This window comes from Onthophagus taurus, chromosome 7 (genome assembly GCF_036711975.1).
Source record: "Onthophagus taurus isolate NC chromosome 7, IU_Otau_3.0, whole genome shotgun sequence".
Taxonomy (NCBI): Eukaryota; Metazoa; Arthropoda; class Insecta; order Coleoptera; family Scarabaeidae; genus Onthophagus; species Onthophagus taurus.
This window is the reverse complement of record NC_091972.1, coordinates 22,318,475-22,332,236: the sequence shown is the minus strand read 5'-3', so window position 1 is coordinate 22,332,236 and position 13,762 is coordinate 22,318,475. Positions and strand designations below refer to the sequence as shown.

At 34.1% G+C, this 13,762-nt stretch overlaps 1 protein-coding gene across 1 annotated transcript in view; it reads left to right on the top strand.

Annotated features, from left to right (window-relative positions):
• LOC111415938 (neural cell adhesion molecule 1) overlaps positions 1 to 13,762 on the top strand; it is a 266,395-nt gene that overhangs the window by 171,387 nt on the left and 81,246 nt on the right. The gene's annotated exons all lie outside the window — the stretch shown is intronic.

Sequence of the window (13,762 nt, the reverse complement as noted above, 5' to 3'; positions counted from 1 at the left end):
GACCGCCGACTGCCAAATATCCGAACTATTCGCCTCAGCGTCAGCGTGTTCCATACGAGCTGGATAACTGTTGCCACAACGTTTTTTATGTTTTGCATAGGACCACAATTGCGATGAAAAACAATCAAAGTAGATTGCATGTTGATTAAGTATGATTTATAATCACTCGAGATCAATGCCTTAGACCTTCTACTTAATACTTTGATAGAAAGAAAATTCGAGTGATGAACGTGAAATTTAAATTTTTCTTTAATTACTTTAATTGTGGAATTAAGATACCAACTAGGGTATTTAAAATATATAAAGGTTTTTTGCCACTTACAACATCTTAACGATAATTAATATTTGACTATATTTTGTCTGAAATTGGTGAAAAATAAAAGATTCAGAGTCTTTACAGTCTATGTAAACGATTTTTTATCTGATTGGTTTTTTTTTCTCTGGAGACACTGCATCAGACTAATTTCAGATCTTACAATTACTACCAGAGCGAGCTCAACTCTTTTCAATATAGGAATTAATTATCCGATAAATTCTGGATGGTTACTTTTCAGTATACCTTAAACATTGTTTCGTATCGCTCTTGGTATGTAACACTTATTCAACTGTTTTTCAACCAAGGAAAGGAATTGGGGTAGATTGCGAAAATTGATTGTACCTCGCCCGCAAGCGACTCAGCTTAATAATGTGAAACGAAATATTGTTAATTGTAAGGTAAGCCGAGGTCGCTTGCGGCCGAGGCGCTACAATTGATACCACATCCATACAATATTGAATAACATACACGGCTACATACGGACTCGGCTTAATGAGTTGAAATCAGACATTTTTCATTGCAAATTAATCCGTGGTCGTTTACGGCCGAGACGCTACGAAGGTTGTCATATTTATATACAGGCTGATTCAAAAAACCGCTGACAAACTTCTAGGGCAGGTGATACATCAAAAACGTTTTTTTCTTAATAACTATTGCTTTGCTCAAAGTTTTGTAAGAGACCAATTGATAGATAATTGATCACTTTACACGCGTAGAGAGCAATGGCGTAAATAATATTTTTAAAAAAGTGCTTTGTATTGCATATAATGTTTAATTTTAAAGAAACTTTGATCCGCTATATCTCGCCAACGAGGCACTTGCGACCTCATGTATATTAAGACTATTCATCTTAATTTTTCATGTATTATCTACTCTAAAAGTCTGTCAGCGGTTTTTTGAATCACCCTGTATAAAGTCGAAAACACATAGTTGATAATGTTTGGTTGATTTTATATGGTTAAGTCGAGGTCGCTTGCGACCGGGCCGAAGTTTTGACATTTCTTGTTTATGCCTCCCTTTTATTTTTTATTCAGCCATACCCTACGTTTTGGCATTTCACGTTTCAATGTAAGGTATTTTGCAATAACACAGTGTATTGTATGTGACTGATTCATTAATTTGTTAATATGATTGTGATTTATGCCAAATTTAATTTTAGTTAATTCTACTTTGATTTTCAACATGCCAATTTGAGCATGACATGGTGGTGTAGGTTCCCGTTTGTTGTGGAGTACCCTTTGCTCTGAAAAGTTGCAGCTGCGCTGCGGGAACGTCGTCATTGGAAATGGTTGCTTTAGGTTCATAACGGATATCATTTTCAGATACAATAATAAGCTCCTGCTTACTTACGTCATTCATTTAAAAGCCTCATTTTCCATCATCTTTCCCACCTTGTTTAGAAGAGTACATGAAATAATAATTGTTACGGATTATTAAAAGTAATCCGTAAAAAAATCCTTATAATTCTTAAAGGGTACGAAAACACGGTATAAAAACCGTATAACAAGATGGGTTTAAATCTTTATCATTAAACTGAAGCGTTTGCGTAATTAACTTTCGCTAATGATTTCATATTATGTTAACAGATATTGATGTCCATCAATAAATATAAAGCGATATAAAACTACCGTAATATAACTCTATTGAATGGCTATAACGTACAAATCTACACACTGTTGACATAAATTCGATATTAATGAGCTTAGAGAGCATTAAATCTGCTTGCAGGTATCACCGACCTAATACCAATTGCAAATTCGAATTCAGTCAATTATAAGATAATGAATGGTTGCATAATGAATTAAGTTGATGAAAATTAATGCGTATAGTAAAGTGGTAAAGATCGTTAAGCAAAGCAATTTAGAACAAAAACTGAAAAGATATTGTTTCGGGTACACAACAATAAATACTCTTCCGAAAAGGAAAACATTAGCGAATGTTAATTTTTTCATGTCACTTCGCCTTTCGGGATTCGGCAAAAGACGGGTGAATTTATGACGGTCTCAGGAAGCCGCTCTCGACATTATAATTCCGGCAAGGCTAATGCATTTTATTAATAATTTATAGTGAGGTTTTATCTCAACATCGCTTGGCCTTCTTGCCGGCACTGTTTTCTAAATATAATAGATGTTTTACGGCAAGTTTTGACTGGTCGCTTATCTCCTTGTAGTGGAAATTGTATAGCGTAATTTTATCTCGCCGTTAAAATACGTTTTCCAAACAATGTCTTATTAAATTGTAAATCACTATATAAAAGACCAGCTTTTATGAATCCGCTTGAATTATTTTAATTAATATTATTTTATACTTTAAACTAATCGAATTACAACATTTAAATTAATGTAAACCGCTAAACAATTTTGGGTCGACCTAGTGGATCGACCGATAATGGAAAATTACGACCTTTGGTTATGTGTTTACCCTATCTTGGCTGTGTGACTAATATTGATTTAAAATATATAAAGAAAATTCATTAGGCATTTGCACCATCTTAACACGTTGAGTGCCATGAGAAGCGTAACTTGATCCACGGCAAAATTTCCACAACAACCACGAGAAGCAACAGTTGATTCTTTTGCAGGTTTACTTTTAAAAGCCAAATTAATCAGCCGTTGATTCTCCGATAGCTATAACGGTTACTTAGCGTAAAATACATGCCTGTGAGAACAGTAGCTTTTAGAGCATTCTACACAACGATATCTTGACTGAGTGGCCTTGGTTTGCGCTTGTTTTCTATCAGTTTTTGCAAGTCTCTCGTAACAAACAACATATCTACGATGGTTCTTAGTACCCACGTCTTCTAACATGCTTGGTGCGTGGTTGTAGTGTTGGGTTGTGAAAAACGTCCAATTGGGTTAGCTTCCAAAAAAGATCTTCTTTGAATTTCGTGATGGAAACTAGGTGCATTCACCAAACCAGCACCAAAGATTAGGTCAATGGCCAGTTTTCTATTCCATTTTACTACTCTACGTAAAGAAGTTCTGTATGTCTTCATTTGGTCAGATAAATCAATAACAGCCGCTGACTTTTGATTTTTTTTGCCGTAATGAGTGCAAGAGTGCAAACATCTTTCCACTTTTGAACGACTACACCTCTGTTGCTTTCTTTTGCAACAATTTCTTTTTGTTGTAGCTTTTTATCCAGAATGTGTTTTGGATTAAATTTTCTGTTGGCTCTCAGTGTTCCAACTAAGTTCCAACAGAAGAGGGGTACCCTCTTCTGTAATTGATGCGCTAACGAAATACTAGTGTAATAATTATCCGTATAGATTGTACGTCGTTTATGTAACAGGTTGTCAGCCAAAGTAAGAACTACATTTTCAGAAGAAGACTGATTTGGTGTTTTGTCCTCCTTTCCGCAATAAATTATACGTGTATCCTTTGTCGAGACATAGTCTATATAGTTTGACGCCAAGCTTGTGCCTTTTGTTACTAATGTATTGGCGAAAACTTAGAGGTTCTCTAAAAGGTACTAAGCTTTCGTCTCACACATTCTCTTTGAAGACAATAGGCTTTTGGAAATTTTTAATTAATAAATTTGCCAAAGGAGCAATTTTTTGTAACTTATCTTCAGTTATCACTTCATTATTATGAAAATGCCATGTTTTCAGCAACAACTGGAATCGATTACGAGGAATTAGATCTTTGATTTTGTTAGCGTACAGAACATTTCTGGACCGGTATGATTCAATGGACGGAAACTGGCAGAGGCCCATCCAAATCAAAATTCCAATGAAACATTCTATTTCCTCTTTATTTATATAATGCCATTCGTGAATCCTGGCTTTGGATAATTTTTCAGCAACTCTACACTGGGCTGCATATCTGTTTGTCTCTGTGGCCATTAGTTCTATGACCTCGGAGGTGAGAAATAATTTAAAAAACTCATACGGACCTTTATCAAAATATTCACCGTATATTTTTTCAATACGCCGACATTTGTTTCAGCAAAATGAAGTGATTTTAGATTTACTCCAGTTACGTCGTCCCATAACAGCTGGTCACTATCACACTTGTTCGCACTATTCTCATCACTACTTTCTTGCATATTTGGTTGAATAACATCAATTTATTGTGTTCAATACACTATCTGACGCGTCTTCGGTTGTAGCGGATATGCTTTACTTATTTACATTTTGTGTTTTTTTTCTAGCATATTCATCATCAGAAGAATAACTAAAATTTCCGAGAACAAATTCATCATCAGAATCCTCAAATGGTTCATTATCGTCTTCGTCTGAAAGGCACTCCTGCCACAATTTTTGTTGTTCTTCTTCGTAACTCATTTTTACAGACACTTTTTATACAAAAAACTAAATACTACCACCTGAATTCAAAATATACCGTCCACGAACTGTAAATGACTGAACGTATCATTCATATACAGAGTGATTTTCTCATCTTCTTGATTTTTACTATTCGGGTCACTTGAAAAGCATAGTGTACGCCACGGAAGTTAATACTGAGCAAATGTTGCAAAATCAGGTACATGCTGCTGCCCAGACAATCCGCCAACACCCTGGTTTAAGCCGCGCTAGTGGGAGATCGTGGATTCGGGGAGCCCAATTGGTATAAAATATGGGAAATAACTACGAACACTTGCTGAGATGTTATTTTAAAATGTTCTATGTATTCTTGATTTGAAAGCAAATATCATGGATATCTATGAAACACAAAATATTTTACTACAAATTTTTTCGCCTATTAGTCATTATTCGTCATGAGGAGTAAATTCCCAAGTTTATGCGTTAGGTTGAGAATCACCCTGTATAAAAATGCAGTGATTTTTGCATGAACAGACTTGTTTTCTTATTAATCACTGTATGATTCACACGGCCAGTACGGCAATTTTTATCTGTGGGGCCGCGTGAATCATATGCTGCTTCTCGACTGAAAACAATAAAAAAATTTGTTTTTGATAAAAAAAAAATAATGATTTGTAACTTACTATCCTATTGCTAGCCTATTTAATTTTAAAATTGTTCCGGTCAGAATGGATAGACTTTTAGTGACTATTGCGGCAGTCAACGTGTTAATGATAGTTAACTTTTTTACTGAAGTTCGGCTTTTTCTCTAGAGACACTGTATCAGAATCCCTACAATTACTGCCACATCCACCGCCTCGCCCGCAGGCGACCTTGGCTTAATGAGATGAAATCAGAGATTCTCCATTTTAGTCAAGCCGAGATCGTTTGCAGCGGATGCGCTACGATGGTTGTCATATTTATTGTATAAATCAGACAATTTTTCGGCTTAATTTAGAAAGATGTGTGAATAATTTACTTTAATTATTTTAATTAATATAATTTTATGCTTTTTAAACTAATCTAATCACAAACATTCAGGTTGGTTTAAACCGCTAAACGATGTTGGGTCGACCGAGTGGTTACTGGAAAATTACGTCCTTTTCGTGGAAAATGCAGCACTTTTTAATTTAATTGCAAAGCGTTGCTAATTTCGTGTTTACTGTATCTTGCTCGTGTGACTGAGTTACGCTCGAAGTATGAATGACGTGACACGTGAACGACGCTGGCGATTTTTTCCACTCAAACATAATTACGCCTCCACTTTCATTTGAACAACGTTTCCCCTTTTTTCTTCGTTTTTTCACTTAGTGAAACTGCTAAATATGTATGACACAACCGCGGATATTTTGCGTAAAACGTATAGAAGATTTACGACGCTTTCTTGTTGGGTTAACGGACGGGTCGTTGTTTGAATATTTCAAGCGGTTTAAAATTGTTATTTAATAAGTTAACGAGTAAAAATGGTCATTTTACAGTTCAAATATTTGTCGACTCTTAACTTGCCGGCCTTTATAACCTGTTCAACGTGCGGGACATTTGATAAAGAATTTTTGCACCAAAAGTCTTTCATAGTCTGGTAAACTAACCCGCAATAAATCTTCTACCGTTGTCGTGGCACTTGTCCGGAATTTGTTACGGATGATAAATGAAATAGAACACGGTCGATTTACCAAACAGACGCTAGAAGGGTATTGTGCCCTGAGCCCGATAACAAAGTCTTATTTAGTTTATTGAATTAATCTCGACTGTGTATAGACTTGAATGTTGTGGCCACATGGGCCAGTGATGAAGCCCATTCTTTCGTGAAAAATACTCCACATCACCACAAGGCGCAGTCCGGAAAGTCAATTGCTACCTTATTTAGGTTAACCCCAAGCTACACAATAAAAGAATTTTTTTTGTCATATTTCTATTTTCTTTTTGAATAGGTCATTATTAAATAAACACCTCGCATAATTAATCTTCTAACCATCGATCACGATGTAATCTAATGAAGGAGACAAGGTCTTCCACGCCATCCTCTAGGGCAGGATTATGACCGATGACTTTCACCGATTCTATGGCACTACTTAGTAACCTGCAGGAATGGACTTGCAATGTAATCATCACTCGTCCCTTAAATTAACGTCAGTTACGTGCCGAGCCACCATTAGCGCGATTATAATTACATATTAGGATTAATGCATGTCGACGATAAAGAAGAACAACGATGCAATATCAGATCAGCTTAATTAAAAAACTGTACAAATAGAAAATTCGAATATTTTGCAAAATGTCATAGTTCGGTTGAAATATTTTTTTCTCTGTCAGCCCTAAAATAAAAGCGTGAAGGGGTTAATTAATATTGAGAATAACGTTTTCAATACTGAATATCACTTTTCATCCAGCCACTAGTAGATTTACCAATAAACCATTGGTCGGGAATCGACTTCATTAGATCAGCTGGAGGCCGAACATATGGAAAAATTACCATTGGATATAATTCGCAGAAAAAACCAGTCTAAAACCTTCCCGGATTTTGGACACAGGGAAAACCCGGTTTCATCACCATTCAATACCCGACGAGGTTCTTCAAAAATATCTTTGCAATTTCTTTCGTTTAAGAAGTGGTTTAGCTCTCTGAACCATTTTCGTATCTCTTCCTCTGTAATTATTGCTCGTGGTTTTAACAGAGCTTCGGGCTCCCGAAAGACAATATTTTGTCGCCTACAAAATGCCTTAAATCACTTCTCCACAGGATTGCCGTCTTTGAAAGGTGTTCGTCTTTTGTCTGAATTTACAATGTGTTGAAACGATTTCAACAATTCTTCCTTCTTCAAGGGGAATTCTGTTATGGATAAATGCTTCAACCACAAAGATAATGTTTGTTCCTCTTCTTGACTGAGAATGGTAGGTGGCCCCATAATAAAAGGCCCCATTTTTATTCTACCTTGAAGCCTGTCTATCAGGGTAGTTTTGGTAATCTGAATTTCGAGATATTTCTCTTATTCCCATACCATTTTGAATTGCATCAATAGCATCTGTTAAAGATGTTTCTGAATATCTGTGGAACACTTTTTTCCTTGGTTTTGACATTTTCCTGAAAAAGCGTACATATTTTTATTATGTATAGGATGGGCCAAATTGGGCATTTTTAACGGGAAACTCCTATTTCTATAAGAGATACAGGAAAAATGATATCAGTGTCTGAGTCATAACTTTTTTCTTATTGATAAATCTTCGTTTCTGTGAAAACATTTCCAAAGCAACTTTTTAGGTAGAATTCGATGGAATAAGTTAGCTTTCCTTCGAAGCAATATTATAGCAGTTATTGACATAAAAATGATTTTTGTAAATGGAATACCTTTGAAATATACAACTTTAAAACTTATATGTGCAGATTTTGAAAAAGTAGGCTTTGGAAATAAAAGAAAAACGAGATTATATTTATAAGTAGTATCCAGATAATTGGTTACAATGAATTAAAACATAAACTCATAAACAAAAAGCAGATTAAATTAATAAAACTTATCTTATTATAAAACAAGAATAAATATATAGGAACAAATAACAATAAAAGTAATCCCTTGTTCTATAGAAAATGTTCAAAATGTCCCCAAAATGGTGTGTGTTATACACAGTCGACATCTTTTTTTAGCCCTTTTGATAAGCCACTTAGGCTGAGTTGATAAGCTCAATGGGCTCAATTCCTGTCGGGAATTTATTGGCTGTTTATAGATAACATCTTTCAATTTTCCCCAAAGGAAAATATCCATAGGTGTTATGTTCGGTGACCAAGCCGCCCAGCGAATAGAACCTTGATTACCTAATCAACAATAATCAAAAGCTGCGTTCAAAAAATTGGTGACAATAGCAGCATTGTGAGGCGGTGCACCATCATGTTGAAAAAATACATTTCGCAGTTACGCTAGAGGTAAATCATCAACAACAGGTTCGATTTGTTGCCTAAATATGTTCAAATATTATTATAGCACTACCCTATCTTTCATCTGTTCAAATTAAATTTAAAGAAAAATTGCGAGCTTCGTCTTTTGATGTTGTCTTTTCGAATTGGTCGCTAGTTTGTGGATTATATCACAATCATCTAAAAATATCATTAAAAGGTTGCCACCTCTCTGGATATCGTTCATGATATAAAATTCCTGTATCTCTGAAACCGTAAGAGATATCGATATGCGGTTTTCGCCATTAAGTTTTTTATAAAAATCGAGAATCAGACACTGATATCATTTTTCCTCTATCTCTTATAGAAAGAGGAGTTTCCCTTTAAAAGTGTCCAATTTGGCCCACCTGTACATCTCTTTATTAATAATTGTAAGGATTTGTGTGAATTGTAAATGAAATTTTTAATATAATTATTGAAACCGTGAAAATCCGTGAAAAATAGAAATTATTATTATTATTATTATTATTATTATTAGTCGAGTTAAGCAGAATCGACTATATTTAACTAGCGAGGACAGTCGTCTTAAAGCTATTTATGATTTTGAATATTTTGAATTTTTACGTATTGTAAGAAGTGGTCCACGACTAGAAAACGTTTCGTCCACTGTGGTCGACTAATGGAAGATTATATTAATTATAAAACCTATGTTCGACCACCCGAAAATAAAAACATGTACTATGTTTTAACAACTTCATTTAAAGAAATAGTAAAACTGTTCTATCTAAAATTGTGTCTATGTCCAGATTGAAGTAAAACAAGATTCTAATACTTTCCATGCTTATTTATGAAAGACGTCATGCTAAATAAAAGTCTAAGTTTACTTACCTCAAACGTTTAACTCGGTATGCACTTTTCTAAACTGATAAATTAGGGCAGTACTACCAGTATTTAGGCAATTACTTGTAATTTGGGTTACAGACACTGGCAACTAATTATTGATAAAAATTTTCATAGAAGAAATTTTACTACACTTTTATTTTTTAAATTTATAATTGCAGATGGTCGATTACTGAGACCGGTCGACCATCGTGTTTACCCTATAGAGCTTTGTAAAAATGATGAATAACAAAACTACGGTGAAAGTTTAATCTGAATCAAATTTTTTTTCTAATTTTGTGGAGCTCTGTTTACGTAAACTACTTCTTTTAAAATATACAGATTTCTTTATGAGTTTCCAATTTTATTTCTCAAAGCATCTTATTTAATATTGTATTATTTTCTTCTTCCAGCTTATTTGTATGAAAGGATGTGCTCCGCTTGAAAAAGATTTATTCGCGTATAGATCACTAGATTTTTAATTAGAGCCTAAATAACTCTCTAATTAAAAACGTATTCCAACTCTTTGCTACCATTCACAGAAGTAAGCACATATAATGGATAAAAGTAATCCTGTCGTACAATTACGCTGGCTTCTCGTCTGCTTAATGTTTTATTACGCAAACGATATTATGCACGTTTATTAAAAGAACAAGTAAGTGGTTCAGGGAAGCCATCTCTAATTTTAGTCCGAGACGTGAAACCCCAACCCCTTTCGTTGCGGTTTAATTAAAAATTTTCACCAGAAATGAATTGGTCCACGGCATGACGAAATTATAGAAGTTACTATGTTGATGGTTGGACTAAAATTTAAAATTTTTGTATGAATTATAGAAAAGTCCATGTTTTACGGATACTATCTCAGTCAGATTTGGCTTAATGATAATGCAATAATCGATTAAATAGAGTTTTAGTTTTGAAATTAAAATCTATAGTAGCTAGGATGTGGACACCACCTCATCAATGTTAGGGAGGAAATTGAATTCGTGGATGTCGAACAATGCTCAAGCTAATAGGTAATTCTGGTCCAGTTCATAGCACATTCGAGTGAGGTTATAACTCGATTGTGTTGAAAATGAAGGACTTAATTCGGAGTTATTCAATTAAGATTGAACGAGATAATCGACACGTTGACACTTATTCGAACCGGTTCCGAACGGAGTCTTAATTTTTCACCACAATTTATATCGTTCAACGTGAAATATAAATTAAAACTTCGTTTTTTGTCATTCGTTGTCAAAGTTCTTTCAAGTTTTTTCTTCAAAGTTCTTTGAAAGAACTTTGACAACGAATTCCATGACACATCACGTATCTAAACAATTTTAATCCTCTTCAATCATACTTAATAAATATCATCTATATAGTTTAACAATAGAAATAAACAAGGAATTACCAAATGAATCAAGATAAAGTATATTTTTGTAAAAAATTGACGTAACTCTCCTGAAGATGCTATGTAAATATAGCGAAACCGGTTGAGAAAAAACAATAAATAAAATCCATTAAAGTGCAAAAAACGAAGTTTTAATTTATACACATAAAATGGAAAGAAAATCACCTAAAAATATGAAATATAAATGTTTAGGAAACAGTTCGATGTTAAAAAATAATCGTTTCGAAAAATAACGTGAAGGATAATAGGTAGAGGATTTAACTGGAATTTTATGAAATTCATCAAAAAGTTAAAAGCGTGTTTCTGGCAAAAAATATTTCATTTGTTGTGAGGGATTTATAGTATTTTATATTTTAGTTCGTAAATAAACATGTTAAAGCATCTAAACTGTTTCATATAAAAACATAAATATAATATAATATATATAAAGAAACAAAAACTCCATTTATAAACGATTTTAACGATTGTTGAATTGGATTATCAAAATTATTAGAAAAAAAATCACGAAGTTGTCTGTACGATTTCAACTTAATCTCAATATGTCAATATGCAAGGTAAACCTTAAAAGAAATCGTGGCGTGTTATTTATGGAAATTATGAAACAATTTTGTTACCATATTAAAACTAAAACATTCCGCTTTAAAATGATATTATGATATTATGATTATGAAACATATTACATTGGAGTAACAAAATTATTAGAAATAAAGTTGCGAAGTTTTCTGTACAATTTCAACTTAATCTCAAAATATCAAATTACCAGGTAAAACTTAAAAAAATTGTTGGATGTTATTTATGGCAATTATAAAACTAAATTAAAGCTAAAGCATTTGAAAAATTCCTAACAGTTCACATAATTTCAAAAAGAAAGAGCCAGCAAAAGATTACAACGCAATGTCGAATATAATGTACCCCTATCAAAGCCATCAGTCTCCTATCGCATATTCAGCAGCATTTGCTCGATATATTGAGATCCTCGTTAAAGGTAGGACTTGCTTTATAAAATCCATCGAAGTATCAAGAAGTTATCTCAAAATGTCAAATCAGATGTCGATGCTGGATGCTGGATCTTCACTCTGATAGTTTCCGGTAGCTAAAAAATCAAATCAGCTCATACACAACACCTAATTGAATTGATTTCAGGAAAAATCCAAGTTCTACTGATCACAGCCTTCAAAAGTAACAGCAAGACATTGCTGCAGTTGATCAACTGTTAGCTATAACCGCAGCATTTTCATTTTGTAAACCACCGACAATAAAAACAGAAAAGCAGCACTCTATGCCAGAAGCGTTGCTGTAAAATTACATTATTTAGTAGCCGATCCTTATTTTTGCCCGTATCTCGAATATCGTCTTCCTGGCTTAACTGTCTCAAGGAAAAAAAATGCTTTCTGGATAGCTCCTCTTGTGATTAGGAGTTCTAATTTGATAGCAAACATATTCCGGACAACCAAGATTTCATTAGACTGGACTCGACAGGCAAGAGAAGTTGCTGCCACTTTGGCGTTCTGATAAGGATACCAATTTTCAACTCTTGGTTATTAAAATCACCAAACTCAATTTGGTACGACATGGCCTTTATTAGAACCATCATCGATATTTTTGACTTGGATTAGTGCCAAATCTCTGAAAGAGAACCTCATCAAAACTACACTCCCTTTGTACACTCTTTTCGTCTTATGCGTTTAAAGCATATAGTGCCTCAAACATAAAGAGGAGAAAAGCAAAAAGCGATTTAAAGAAAGAAGTTGAAAGTAAACAAACAACGCTAGCATCAATAGCCACAACACCATATTGTATTGGTTAGGTGTACCTGCGTATATAATTTGTTTATTATATATTTACCTAGTAAAATAAAAAAACAAGAAATTTTAAGAATAGTTTTTGATTAAGGTAACCTCTAAAAATTCATAGCCTGTTCGACCTAAAATAACGTTGTTTCAGGATGGCATTATTTTAGGTCAAATTGGCTATTAACTTTCATTGGTTTTTTTGTGCCATCCTTTTTTTTTGTTTTTCCATCTGGATATTCACAAAAAATACTGTGATAAAATCGATTTTACACTTAACAAGAAAAATTTTAAACAACTTACAAAAATTAAATATTTTCTCTCATAACCTTTATAAATATCAATGAATACGAAACCTATATGCGCGAGCTTTCAACTTGCAAGTATAGTAAGAGTAATAAATAGACGAAGGGTCTAGTTATCACATCGCTTGAAATATAAATCGGATGCTTAAAGTCAAATAAATTACTGAAGGCCTGTACTTAGGTTATTTCGTACGTACTTTCGGCATACACTCTGGGCAAGTGCCCTATGAATACTTAATACGGTCTTTTAGGATTTAAACCAGCGGAATTTGGGCATATGTAGGGTAGTCGAATTCGGTTTTAATCCGGGCAAAATACCAAACGCTCCGCTTTCAATTTTGCGTCGCAATGGTAATGCTATTAGGGAAACGATACCACTCACCTAGAGATAAGATTTCGATATGTAGTTTAAAGCTGATTCAGTTTCGTTAAAAACTCATCGAGAAGATCGTTAAAAATTATAGCGCCCGAATGAACGAACGAAGGTAATTATTATCAAGCTTAATAATGAACTTTTGCTATCTAGTTCGTTAAAAGTTACCCTCCAGAAGATGACCCAACGTATCGACTGAAATGAACGGAAGGCGCCAGCTTTTTATCCCATTTCCTCCCGAACGTCGACGATAAATTCTGTTTGTTTTAAAAATAGGGTGGATTAAGGGGCAATGTAACAAAGCGAAGCTGTGGGTGCTTTCATCGTAAGGGTAAGTGGGTACGTGTGAGCGGAAGGTCGGCCGTCGGCGAAAGTTTGAAAAAAGCTTAAAGTATTTGGGGCACGTCACGACTGTCTTTTGTCACTGTCCAGATTTCCCGCTGTGGACACCGTAAATAAATTTATAGGATACTCGCGAGCCAACTTCGTCTTTTCTTTTAACTGAAATATTCTTTTC